Here is a 14,538-nt window from a genome sequence, read left to right as displayed (position 1 = left end):
CAGCAGAAACCATCATAACAAATATTTGCTGTAAACAGCTATTACTGAACAAGCTCTATTTACTATTATTACAGCAATTGTGGGATAACAGATAACTGGGGATATCCACAATAAGAACTGGGAGTGGGAAGAAGGGAAGGGTGTAAGAGGAAAAAAAAAAAAAGAGTTAATCCAACATTGCTCTTGATTTTACATGTAGCATTAGCATTAGAGACCTTTCATTGCTTATGACTGACAGGGTGCATAAATTACCAGTGCTATCTCTTAGGAAAGCCCTGAGTATTTTCAGAAATACTAGTTTTCTTCCATAACACTTCTTTTCTTTTGATTAACAGCAACAGAGTCACAATGTTGTCTTCTCTCTCTACTATACAAAAGGTTTACACAGATTTGAGTTTTAAATCTCCTTCATGTCCCTGACACAACTGATTACCCAAGAGACATTACTATGTCTAAATGTCACATGGACGGCAACAAGTATCCCACTGAAGTCAGTAATAGCTCAGCAGCACCTTGCAAGAGGAGTACCATAAGTTATTTTCTGTAGATCTATTTTGCCATATAAACCATGAAGGTTTGGCAAACAGGATCAGATGATGCTTGGGCTGCATCGGAGAGTGCTAAAGGAGTTGGCGGATGTGATCGCAGAGCCATTGGCCATTATCTTTGAAAACTCATTGCGATCGGGGGAAGTCCCGGACGACTGGAAAAAGGCTAATGTAGTGCCCATCTTTAAAAAAGGGAAGGAGGAGGATCGTGGGAACTACAGGCCAGTCAGCCTCACCTCAGTCCTTGGAAAAATCATGGAGCAGATCCTCAGGGAATCAATCCTGAAGCACATAGACGAGAGGAAAGTGATCAGGAACAGTCAGCATGGATTCACCAAGGGCAAGTCATGCCTAACTAATCTAATCGCCTTCTATGATGAGACAGTTGGCTCTGTGGATGAGGAGAAAGCAGTGGACATGTTACTCCTTGACTTTAGCAAAGCTTTTGACACTGTCTCCCACAGTATTCTTGCCAGCAAGTTAAAGAAGTATGGGCTGGATGAATGGACTAAGTTAGTTAGATTGTCGGGCTCAACGGGTAGTGATCAATGGCTCCACGTCTAGTTGGCAGCCAGTATCAAGTGGAGTGCCCAAGGGTCAGTCCTCAGGCCAGTTTTGTTCAATATCTTCATAAATGATCTGGAGGATGGTGTGGATTGCACCCTCAGCGAGTTTGCAGATGACACTAAACTGGGAGGAAAGGTAGATACCCTGGAGAATAGGGATAGGCTACAGAGGGGCCTAGACAAATTAGAGGATTGGGCCAAAAGAAATCTGATGAGATTCAACAAGGACAAGTGCAGAGTTCCGCACTTCGGACGGAAGAATCCCATGCACCGCTACAGACTAGGAATCGAATGGCTAGGCAGCAGTTCTGCAGAAAAGGACCAAGGGGTTACAGTGGATGAGAAGCTGGATATGAGTCAACAGTGTGCCCTTGTTGCCAACAAGGCCAATGGCATTTTGGGCTGTATAAGAAGGGGCACTGCAAGCAGATCGAGGGACATTTAATTTTCCTGATATCTGCTGGGAGAGCAATACTGCGGTGCATAGACAATCCAGGAAGTTTTTGGAAAGCGTAGGGGACAATTTCCTGGTGCAAGTGCTAGAGGAGCCAACTAGGGGGGGCGCTTTTCTTGACCTGCTGCTCACAAACCAGGTAGAATTAGTGGGGGAAGCAAAAGTGGATGGGAATCTGGGAGGCAGTGACCATGAGTTGGTTGAGTTCAGGATCCTGACGCAGGGAAGAAAGGTAAGCAGCAGGATACGGACCCTGGACTTCAGGAAAGCAGACTTCGACTCCCTCAGGGAACGGATGGCCAGGATCCCCTGGGGGACTAACTTGAAGGGGAAAGGAGTCCAGGAGAGCTGGCTGTATTTCAAGGAATCCCTGTTGAGGTTACAGAGACAAACCATTCCGATGAGTCGAAAGAATAGTAAATATGGCAGGCGACCGGCTTGGCTTAACGGTGAAATCCTAGCGGATCTTAAACATAAAAAAGAAGCTTACAAGAAGTGGAAGGTTGGACATATGACCAGGGAAGAGTATAAAAATATTGCTCGGGCATGTAGGAATGAAATCAGGAGGGCCAAATCGCACCTGGAGCTGCAGCTAGCGAGAGATGTCAAGAGTAACAAGAAGGGTTTCTTCAGGTATGTTGGCAACAAGAAGAAAGCCAAGGAAAGTGTGGGACCCTTACTGAATAAGGGAGGCAACCTAGTGACAGAGGATGTGGAAAAAGCTAATGTACTCAATGCTTTTTTTGCCTCTGTTTTCACTAACAAGGTCAGCTCCCAGACTGCTACGCTGGGCATCACAAAATGGGGAAGAGATGGCCAGCCCTCTGTGGAGATAGAGGTGGTTAGGGACTATTTAGAAAAGCTGGACGTGCACAAGTCCATGGGGCCGGACGAGTTGCATCCGAGAGTGCTGAAGGAATTGGCGGCTGTGATTGCAGAGCCATTGGCCATTATCTTTGAAAACTCGTGGCGAACCGGGGAAGTCCCGGATGACTGGAAAAGGCTAATGTAGTGCCAATCTTTAAAAAAGGGAAGAAGGAGGATCCTGGGAACTACAGGCCAGTCAGCCTCACCTCAGTCCCTGGAAAAATCATGGAGCAGGTCCTCAAAGAATCAATCTTGAAGTACTTGCATGAGAGGAAAGTGATCAGGAACAGCCAGCATGGATTCACCAAGGGAAGGTCATGCCTGACTAATCTAATCGCCTTTTATCATGAGATTACTGGTTCTGTGGATGAAGGGAAAGCAGTGGATGTATTGTTTCTTGACTTTAGCAAAGCTTTTGACACGGTCTCCCACAGTATTCTTGTCAGCAAGTTAAGGAAGTATGGGCTGGATGAATGCACTATAGGGTGGGTAGAAAGCTGGCTAGATTGTCGGGCTCAACGGGTGGTGATCAATGGCTCCATGTCTAGTTGGCAGCCGGTGTCAAGTGGAGTGCCCCAGGGGTCGGTCCTGGGGCCGGTTTTGTTCAATATCTTCATAAATGATCTGGAGGATGGTGTGGATTGCACTCTCAGCAAATTTGCGGACGATACTAAACTGGGAGGAGTGGTAGATACGCTGGAGGGGAGGGATAGGATACAGAAGGACCTAGACAAATTGGAGGATTGGGCCAAAAGAAATCTGATGAGGTTCAATAAGGATAAGTGCAGGGTCCTGCACTTAGGATGGAAGAATCCAATGCACCGCTACAGACTAGGGACCGAATGGCTAGGCAGCAGTTCTGCGGAAAAGGACCTAGGGGTGACAGTGGACGAGAAGCTGGATATGAGTCAGCAGTGTGCCCTTGTTGCCAAGAAGGCCAACGGCATTTTGGGATGTATACGTAGGGGCATAGCGAGCAGATCGAGGGACGTGATCGTCCCCCTCTATTCGACATTGGTGAGGCCTCATCTGGAGTACTGTGTCCAGTTTTGGGCCCCACACTACAAGAAGGATGTGGATAAATTGGAGAGAGTCCAGCGAAGGGCAACAAAAATGATTAGGGGTCTAGAACACATGACTTATGAGGAGAGGCTGAGGGAGCTGGGATTGTTTAGCCTGCAGAAGAGAAGAATGAGGGGGGATTTGATAGCTGCTTTCAACTACCTGAAAGGGGGTTCCAAAGAGGATGGCTCTAGACTGTTCTCAATGGTAGCAGATGACAGAACGAGGAGTAATGGCCTCAAGTTGCAGTGGGGGAGGTTTAGATTGGATATTAGGAAAAACTTTTTCACTAAGAGGGTGGTGAAACACTGGAATGCGTTGCCTAGGGAGGTGGTGGAATCTCCTTCCTTGGAAGTTTTTAAGGTCAGGCTTGACAAAGCCCTGGCTGGGATGATTTAACTGGGAATTGGTCCTGCTTCGAGCAGGGGGTTGGACTAGATGACCTTCAGGGGTCCCTTCCAACCCTGATATTCTATGATTCTATGACATGATCGTTCCCCTCTATTTGACATTGGTGAAGCCTCATCTGGAGTACTGGGTCCAGTTTTGGACCCCACGCTACAAGAAGGATGTGGAAAAATTGGAAAACGTCCAGCAGAGGGCAACAAAAATGATTAGGGGACTGGAACACGACTTGTGAGGAGAGGCTGAGGGAACTGGGATTGTTTCGTCTGGGGAAGAGAAGAATGAGGGGGGATTTGATAGCTACTTTCATCTACCTGAAAGGGGGTTCCAAAGAGGATGGATCTAGACTGTTCTCAGTGGTAGCAGATGACAGAATGAGGAGTAATGGTCTCAAGTTGCAGTGGGGGAGATTTAGGTTGCACATTAGGAAAAACTTTTTCACTAGGAGGGTGGTGAAGCACTGGAATGCGTTACCTAGGGTGGTGGTGGAATCTCCTTCCATTGAAGTTTTTAAGGTCAGGCTTGACAAAGCCCTAGCTGGGATGATATAGCTGGGGATTGGTCCTGCTTTGAGCAGGAGGTTGGACTAGATGACCTCCTGAGGTCCCTTCCAACCCTGATATACTATGATTCTATGAAAATATTTACAATGGCTGCAAAATGCATTTCTGCACAAAAACAAGAGACAAAATCTGATCTCATTTCAGTTAAAGATGAGACACTAATGTTGACTACCCACAGTTAATGTCACCTTCACTATATTACTAGGAAGTTTTATAATTTCTTTCCTTAAATTATATTCCATTTGTCAGTCAATCACGAGAGGACTAAGAGCTCAAGTTGCTGATACAGACCACAAAAATATGCAAAACTTAATATCCAAATGACAAAAGTAATATTTTTAAATGCCAGATGTAAATGTGTTGTCTTCAGCTTCCTGTGCCATTACTTTTTAATTGTTTGTGGGCGGGAGAATAAAGCCACTCATCTTAAACAGGAGAATCGTAAGTCAGTTCAACAGATTTGACCTGTGCACACAACTGAATATATATTTCAAAACTCTGCTATGAATGAGGAAAACAATGTACTTTTAAAAAAGTATTTGCAAAGCAAGATGGCACTTTGCAAGGCTATTAATTAGGTTAAAAGCTTTGAAAGTTAGTTAAAAACAGTCCAGGATAAGCATGATAAAAGGAAATTTAGCAATTGTAATGTATACGTTCCTTAGGGGAACAAGGGATGTTAGGACTGTTTCACACAGATCAGGTAGCTTTCAAATAGGTGAATTAGGAAACTGAAGGCAAGTGAAGAGAGAGAAATGGAAAAGAAATATAATTAAAACACTGAAGAGATACGTTTCAGAGCGGTAGCCATGTTAGTCTATATCAGCAAAAAGAACGAGGAGTACTTGTGGCACCTTAGAGACTAACAAATGTATTTGAGCATGAGCTTTCGTGGGCTAACCCCCACTTTATCGGATGCATGCAATGGAAACTACAGTAGACAGAATGAACGTGAAAAAATGGGTGCTGCCATACCCACTATAACAAGAGTGAGCAGTTAAGGTGAGCTTTATCAGCAGGAGAAAAAAAATTGTAGTGATAATCAGGATGGCCCATTTCCAACAGTTGACAAGAAGGTGTGACAGGTTTCAGAGTAGCAGCCGTGTTAGTCTGTATTCGCAAAAAGAAAAGGAGTACTTGTGGCACCTTATTTAGCGACTAACAAATTTATCTGGGCATAAGCTTTCGTGAGCTACAGCTCACTTCATCAGATGCATTCAGATGAAGTGAGCTGTAGCTCATGAAAGCTTATGCTCAAATAAATTGGTTAGTCTCTAAATAAGGTGCCACAAGTACTCCTTTTCTTTTTGCGAATACAGACTAACACGGCTGCTACTCTGAAAGCCTCAGATAGTGTGGCTGATGTGATTAAGTCCTATGATGGTGTCCCCTGAATAGATATGTGGACAGAGTTGACAACGGGCTTTGTTGCAAGGATAGTTTCCTGGTTTAGTGTTTTTGTTGTGTGGTTGCTGGTGAGTATTTGCTTCAGGTTGGGGGGCTGTCTGTAGCAAGGACTGGCCTGTCTCCTGCGAGTTGTCTGTGAGCGAGGACTGGACAACGATCCCCCACTTTCACAGGCCTTGGGAGGCAGGCCAGTCCTCGCCCACAGACAACCCGCCAACCTGAAGCATATTCTCACCAGCAACTACACACCGCACCATAGTAACTAACTCAGGAACCAATCCATGCAACAAACCTCGATGCCAGCTCTGCCCACATATCTACACCAGTGACACCATCACAGGACCTTACCAGGTCAGCCACACCATCACCGGTTCATTCACCTGAACGCCCACCAATGTAATATACGCCATCATGTGCCAGCAATGCCCCTCTTCTATGTACATCGGCCAAACTGGACAGACCTTATGTAAAAGGATAAATGGACACAACTCAGATATTAGGGATGGCAATATACAAAAACCTGGAGGAGAACACTTCAACCTCCCTGGACATCGGGGGGAGGAATAGCTCAGTGGTCTGAGCATTGGCCTGCTAAACCCAGGGTTGTGAGTTCAATCCTTGAGGGGGCCATTTAGGGATCTGGGGCAAAAATTGGCGATTGGTCCTGCTCTGAGGAAGGGGTTGGACTAGATGACATCCTTATGTCCCTTCCAAACCTGATATTCTATGACACACAATAGCAAATTTACAGGTAGCCATCCTGCAGCAAAAAAAACTTCAGGACCAGACTTCAAAGAGAAACTACTGAGCTTCAGTCCATTTGCAAATTTGACACCATCAGCTCAGGATTAAACACAGACTGTGAATGGCTCGCCAACTACAAAAGCAGTTTCTCCTCCCTTGGTGTTCACACCTCAACTGCTAGAAGAGGGCCTCATCCTCCCTGATTGAACTAACCTCCTTATCCCTAGCCTTATTCTTGCTTGCATATTTATACCTGCCTCTGGAAATTTCCATTACAGTCATCTGACGAAGTGGGTGTTCACCCACGAAAGCTTATGCTCCAACACGTCTGTTAGTCTATAATGTGCCACAGGACGCTTTGCCCATTTTATTTAGTTACTTAGCATCTTTCTGATGGCACACAATCACGGTGACAATATTCATTTTGCCATGAGTTTCATTCCAGATGTGCTTTCGCTGAAGCTGAGGTGTTTCTGGAGGCCTCTCCAGAGGGAATGATGAATTTAGGACCCACTTCCTTAATTACCACATCATTTTCACTGTCTGAAAGTTATGCGTGCTGCACTCTCCCTTTCTTCTGAGCCTGTGGAGCAGAGTTTTTTTTGTGTGTGACTATCTTCCTTTTCTCATTTCCTAGGCAGGCCTAGACCGTGTACCACCAGCAGCTCCATCCCTCAGGGCATAGCTGCTAGCAGACCCAGTCATGCCCTGGATGTACCACTGAGTGAATGACTAAGTCTGAGCATTTTCATCTGTGTACATTCACAATTAACACATTTTTATCTGAGCTAGGAGAGTACTGCCACTGAGCACGGGACAAGACAGATTTTTGCACACATGGGATCTTTAAAGATCGTATTTTAGAGCAAATATCATCTTATGATAAAGGCAGGACTGTGTCAGAAGACTTTCTGTGCGACCTGGAGCAAGCTACTTAACCTCTGTCTCCGTTTCCTCTACCATAAAATAGACTTTACTCACTGTTAATTCTCTAAAACCCTGAGAAGGGAAGGTGCCATAACAGTGCAAACTATCATTTTATTTTACAACTGAAACGTTTTTAAAACATTGGGCCATAGCTGAGTCCAGAGAAGTGAAAGAACGAACGAAGGCATATGTTGTTGCTATATTTAATAAATGATTCAAATATTCATTTCCATTTAAATATGCATTTTAAATAAAAAAAAGAGTTAAAAAGGCTGCATATTGTTTACAGTATTTTACACACCATAATTTAAGACATCCTCTAGCCCTCTCTTCCTTTACCTTGACAATAATCAGAGTATTTTCAAGAGTAATTCTTTAACTGGTTATTTGCAAAGGAAACTTATTGTATTAGTAATAAATTGGTGCCATTTGCACTTAGCCAGGTAACTCACCTAATTCATTCAGGGTATATGTGGCAAGTTAAAAAGACATGTTACCACTTCAAATAATATAACAATTCGCAATGAGACTCACTAACCTCCCCATTGTTTCATTCAAGTGATATTTGCATAATCTAGATAACTATGTCCATACCAGTCCTGTAGACAGCATAGACCTCAAACTAGAAAAAAAAGGCATAAAAACGTTTCTACATTTACTACATTTTTACAATGCTAACTACCTAAAAAAGATTTTTCTTATTTCATATGTTGGATTTCAGGACTGGCCAAACTGTGGTCAAGTCTCAGTATGACTAAACAAACAAAGAGGATGTGCTTGACCTATCATTCAACAGATTTCACAAACTGCAACAGATATGCTGTTCAACTGTGGAATTATAAAGTAGGGACTATGCCAATATTTGAGTAAATATATTAAGTAGAATCACAAAATCTGAATCTTATTTTGAGGATTAGCTAGCATTCAAGAGACTGAAAATCCACAACTCCATGCAAATCAGATAAAGATTGTTTAGTCTCAGACTATTAAGGGCTTTTTTTTTTCTTTTTAAACTCAAACTAGTTTCCTCTTCCACAATTCTGACTACTTTAAAATGTGATAAAATATGAAGTTCTTGGCATACTGTATGTAATTCCATAATTTGGGCTTTAAAATATTTCTAAACCTGAGTGAAAAAGAAAATGACTACATTTCAATAGTATTCTACGTGTTTATGTCCCTTCATAAATTTAGTTTAAAGACTTGTTTCCCTTGATACTGTAGGAACAGGAATGGGGTTCTACTGGATTTGTCACTGTGCGAATACCTAGTTAGACATGGTCCTGGTCCATGCAATGAAGTACTTCCATGATAAAGAGAGGAAGCCCTAGTGCTCTTCAGAGATAATTATCTCTGCAGCTTTTGTTCTGACTCTGCCAGTCCACCTGACTAGGAAAAGGAGAGGTGCTGGCAACCTCCAAAAAGGACCTCTTCCTCTACTATGTCTGGAAGAGACAGATATTAGTATATATCCACATACAAACTTTAATGGTGAAGCACTATACTGTATCTTCTTTGTGCAATACCAAGTTCTCGTACAAGAGGCACTTGCCATAAGACAAAATCAGATTTCTTTAGAGAAAGAAATCCAAAACAAGCTCAACTAAAATTGCATTTGAAACCTATAGTTAAAATCAGAGATCTGTAACAACTAGAACACTCTTTCTACATTGGCAAAAGTCAGTCTAATTTTAATCATCTCATAACTGTACTGCTTGTGCACACTGAGTATCCATACTAAGCATTCGTACAGGTAACTGAGGTATAAGATACTCAAATTGTATTAATCTCTCCACAGCACTCTAAGATCCTGTAAGAACAACAAAACAAAACAAAAAAAGGTCTTCCACAGGGCAGCACTACCCATTACCCCTATGTGATCAAGTAAAATGCACCTAATGAAATATCTTGAGCCAGGAATGTAAAGACTGTCCTCCTGATTTCAACTGTAAAATATTTTCTTATCTCTTGACACTGTATGTTTTAACAGTGATTTATAATGGAAGTTGATTTTTAAACTATTACATAGTTTGATTAATGTTTGAGATAAAGCCAATATTCTATATGTACATCTAAACATTTAGAGTAAATCAGTAGTATAAAAGCAAAATACTCAGAGTCTACAAAGATAGAACTTACAAGTTGCTGAAAGAGACAAGCTTTCAAGCTTCGCAAAACTTTCTTTCTCCAACGAAGTTAGTCCAATAAAAAAATATTACCTTACCCATCTTGTCTCTAATATCCTGGGACCACTATGGCTACAACAGCACTGCAAACCGCAAAGTTTCGTAATATTGGATTGATTGCAGTCTTTTACAAACTATAATTACCAACATCCCTTTGGTATCTTGGAGATACTTGCAAAAGGACCGGTTAAGTCTCTAAGAAGCGTGGACCACTCAATATTATTTAGAAACTTATATTACAAGGGTCTAATTTTCAGAAGCAATGAGCACAGCTCCAATTGAGTTCAGTAGAATCTGCATATAACTCAACACCTCTGAGAATCAGACACATCATCTCCTGGGCTTGACAGAATTGCCCAGAAAAAAGGAGAATGAGAAGCCAACTGAGGCCTGTTCCAAAACTAGTTAAGAATCACAAGTTTGTTTAAAACAGAAAAAACATGTATTCTGAATTTACTTTATTTTGATTTTTTGTGTGTGTTCCAGACTGAATAGCAAAAATAGCTATACGTAACTGAAAATGTTCACTTTCCTCCAGGATTCTAGGATGTAGTAATTGAAAGAGAGGACAAGAAAGAACCATGACGACACACAATCCTTTGAATGGATATTGGCATTCTGCATTAAAGCACCCACTGTTTTCAGAGGCTAAGGAAGAAACCCAATTTCTCTCAAGTTTCCTCGTACAAAGTTTAGAATTAGAGAATACATTGCTATCTGAGCAGCAGTCATGCAGCAGATGATTTAAATGTACATAAAGTAGAAAAGAGATAACACAATCAATGGCACAGCCGTGCTCTCAAAGTTTGCAAGCAAGACAGTCAGATGTAGAATTTAGGCATTACCATTCTGAGTTAGACCAGTGGTCTAGTATATATAGTATGTCTGTTGTCCACTTACAGTTTGTCTACACCCGCACTTCATCAGCAAAACTTTTGTTATTCAGGGGTGTTAAAAAAAACCACACAACTCCGAATGACAAAAGTTTTACGGCTGAAAAGAGCTGTGTGTGAACAGTGCTTTGTTGGCAGGAGAGGTGTGAACAGTGCTTTGTTGGCAGGATCAAACAGCAGCTACATTGCGCGCCTTTTAGTGGCGCAGCGTGAAGCCATAGCCTTAAACTACGTATTCTTGAGGATGAATATCTTAGTACATGTTTGTACAGCACCTAGTCTCACAAAACTGGGTGACTGGGCAACAAAATGGTAGATGAAATTTAATGTTGATAAATGCAAAGTAATGCACACTGGAAAATATAATCCTAACTATACATATACAATGACGGGGTCTACATTATCTGTTACCACTCAAGAAAGAGATCTTGGGAGTCATTGTGGATAGTTCTCCAAAATCATCCACTCAATGTGCAGCGGCAGTCAAAAAAGCAAACAATGTTGGGAATCATCAAGAAAGGGACAGATATTAAGACAGAAAATATCATATTGCCTCTATATAAATCCATGGTACACCCACACCTTGAATACTGAGTGCAGATGTGGACGCCCCATCTCAAAAAGATATATTGGAATTGGAAAAGGTTCAGAAAAGGGCAACAAAAATGATTAGGGGTATAGAAAGGCTTCTATATGAGGAGAGATTAATAAGACCGGGACTTGTCAGCTTGGAAAAGAGGAGACTAATGGGGGATATGGTAGAGGTCTATAAAATCATGAGTGGTATAGAGAAAGTAAATAAGGAAGTGTTATTTACTCCTCCTCATAATACAAGAACAAGGTGCCATGAAATGAAATAGGTAGCAGGTTTAAAACAAACACTAAGTATTTTTTCATGCGATGCACTGTCAAGCTCTGGAACTCCTTGCCAGAGGGTGTTGTGAAGGCCAATACTATAACGGGGTTCAAAAGGGAGCTAGATAGATTCACAGAAGATAGCCATTGATGGACCTATTAGCTAGGATGGGCAGGAATGGTGTCCCTAGCCTCTGTTTGCCAGAAGCTGGGATTGGGTGAAAACGCATGGATCACTTGATGATAACCTATCTGTTCATTCCCTTTGGGGCACCTGCCATTGGCCACTGTCAGAGGACAGGATACTTGGCTTGATGAATCTTTGGTCTGACCCAGTATGGCCATTCTTATGTAGTATAATGGCTTCCTGATCTCAGTTGGTGTCTGTAGATACTACCATAAAACAAAAGATATAAACCACTACTACAAATGAGATAGCTGGCTGGGCAGGCACCTTCAATGAAAGATCTGCATGGATTCCTAGAGTGTTATGGGGAATTTCTGGCACACAGCTTGAAAACACTGTTACCACACTAATAACTCACAAAGTCTAATATGAGGGAGATCATACAGAATGAGACCTGCCATTCCTTACAGGAAATTCCTTTGGCCAGGCTTTCAAGAACCAATGACAAATTGGCCATGCTTTTTAGTGGCCAGATCCATCAATCAGGCTGGGTAATCTGAAGATCTGCAATAAGCAACAAACGACAGTTACCATACTCAAAGTGTGCTCTACTCAGAGGAAAAGGGAAGCAAATTAGCTATATATACTTTTTTTTAAAAAAATGTGCCCATTACACAAATGTTTAGAAACATGTACACAAATAAAATATATATAAAAAAGATAACTATGGTCAGCCAAAAACCAAGCTGAAAGCACATTATACATATGTGTCACACTCCACCATAACCCCCATCACGCAAAAATGTAAGTGAAAGTATAGCAGAGTAACGATCCCAGCTTTGTTTGGCCCAAAGATGAAGTGAAGTGAATAGGCGTCAATTCTGTTAAAGATGAAAACTGATGGCAGGACATGGAGATACATTCCTATACTTTCCATTGCCCCGAGAGTTTGGAAATGGACAGAGTATCTGGAGGAAAACCTCAGAACTCCTCTTACACAGTAATTACATACCAGCATTGGAAAGCAAAGAAGAGCCTGCAAAAAAAGCCAAGATCAGTACTGAATTTTACAATGGCATTGTATTTAAGACAGCTACTAAAGAGAGATTTTTAAAAAGTGTACAGATGGAATTTTCTAAATCCTCTGGTTCAAGGAATTCACAATTCAAACAGACTCAGTGGCCATGGAGGGACAATTGTTTAAACAAGATAATCAGTTTTAACTCTGAAAAGATCCTAGAAAGAACAAGAGCAAATAGAAATCTGTTGTTTTTTTTTTAAACAGGTAGTAAGTTCAGAACAGCTGCCACCAAACACTGAAGTTTCCACAGTTAACTCTTCACACACAAAAAAAGCAGCAATAATATTTTAGACCCACAAGTTTAGTCAAATGTTTATGTTTAATGAAAGGCAGGCATATCCGAACTGGAACCATTAGTCAAAAAAATTGTTCCAGTTTCACCATTTTCCAACAAAAGCTATTTTTGTGTGGAATCCTGCATTTAAATTAGAAATGTTAAGAGGGCACACAATGTGTAAAACAGCAATGACTGATATTACGAAAATTGATCAGACATGTACTGCACAATCTGATGTGTCCTTATTGGGGTAAGAGGAAGATTGCAAAGGGACTTTTTACTACTGCCATCTGCTGTCTTGATGACACTGCAAGCGTGAACAGCCGCTCATTTATTTACAGAGTGGCAGAAATCCACTCAAAGGCCTTTCATTCAACCATGGGCACTTGCAGTTTAAGAGAATTAAGTGTCACTGTACCAGCTGAAGTTTATAAAGCAAACTGTGACAGGTTGGATCACAGAAAACCCCTAGGGGTTGCCACCTGATGTGCCAAGACTACTTCTGCCCCTGCTTTCCTGCCCAATCAGCTTAGGACTTCAGTGCCCTGCCTAGTTTGAGCCAGACCCGTTAGCCTGCTGCAAACCCAGACTCAGGCCTGAACCATGTCCCCTAACAGCTTTAAGCTCAATAGAAAGCAGCTTGCAGAAGTGTGCCTGACTAACACTCAGATGCCCAACTCCCAATGGGGTCCAAACCCCAAATAAATCCATTTTACCCTGTATAAAGCTTATACAGGGTAAACTCATAAATTGTTCGCCCTCTATAACACTGATAGAGAGAGATGCACAGCTGTTTGCCCCCCACCCCTCAAGTATTAATACATACTCTGGATTAATTAATAAGTAAAAAGTGATTTTATTAAATACAGAAAGTAGGATTTAAGTGGTTCCAAGTAGTAACAGACAGAACAAAGTGAATTACCAAGCAAAATAAAATAAAACACGCAAGCCTAAGTCTAGTACAGTAATAATAACTGAATACAGATAAAATCTCACCCTTAGAGATGTTTCAATAAGTTTCTTTCACAGACCAGACACCTTTGTAGTCTGGGCACAATCCTTTCCCCTGGTTCAGCCCTTGCTCCAGCTCAGGTGGTAGGTAGTGGATTTCACATGATGGTTCCCTCCCTTTGTTCTGTTCCACCCACTTATATATCTTTTGCATAAGGCGGGAATCCTTTGTCCCTCTCTGAGTTCCCACCCCTCCTTCTCAGTGGAAAAGCACCAGGTTAAAGATGGATTCCAGTTCAGGTGACATGATCACATGTCACTGAAAGACTTCATTACCCACCTGCCAGCACACAGGTATACAGGAAGACTTACAAGTGAAACGGAGCCATCTACAGACAATTGTCCTGGTTAATGGGAGCCATCAAGATTCCAAACCACCTTTAATGGCCCACACTTTGCATAATTACAATAGGCCCTCAGAGTTATATTCTATATTTCTAGTTTCAGATACAAGAGCAATACATTTATACAACTAGGATGACCACACTCAGTAGCTTATAAGCTTTGTAATGATACCTTACAAGAGACCTTTTGCATGAAGCACATTCCAGTTACATTATATTCA

The 14,538-nt window shown here is 41.8% G+C and overlaps 1 protein-coding gene across 8 annotated transcripts in view; it reads right to left on the bottom strand.

Annotated features, from left to right (window-relative positions):
- HDAC4 (histone deacetylase 4) overlaps window positions 1-14,538 on the bottom strand; it is a 474,722-nt gene that overhangs the window by 315,713 nt on the left and 144,471 nt on the right. The gene's annotated exons all lie outside the window — the stretch shown is intronic.

The sequence above is a fragment of the Eretmochelys imbricata genome, chromosome 11 (genome assembly GCF_965152235.1).
Source record: "Eretmochelys imbricata isolate rEreImb1 chromosome 11, rEreImb1.hap1, whole genome shotgun sequence".
Lineage (NCBI taxonomy): Eukaryota > Metazoa > Chordata > Testudines > Cheloniidae > Eretmochelys > Eretmochelys imbricata.
Note: the sequence above shows the minus strand (reverse complement) of the source record. Positions and strands in the feature narration are given on the sequence as shown.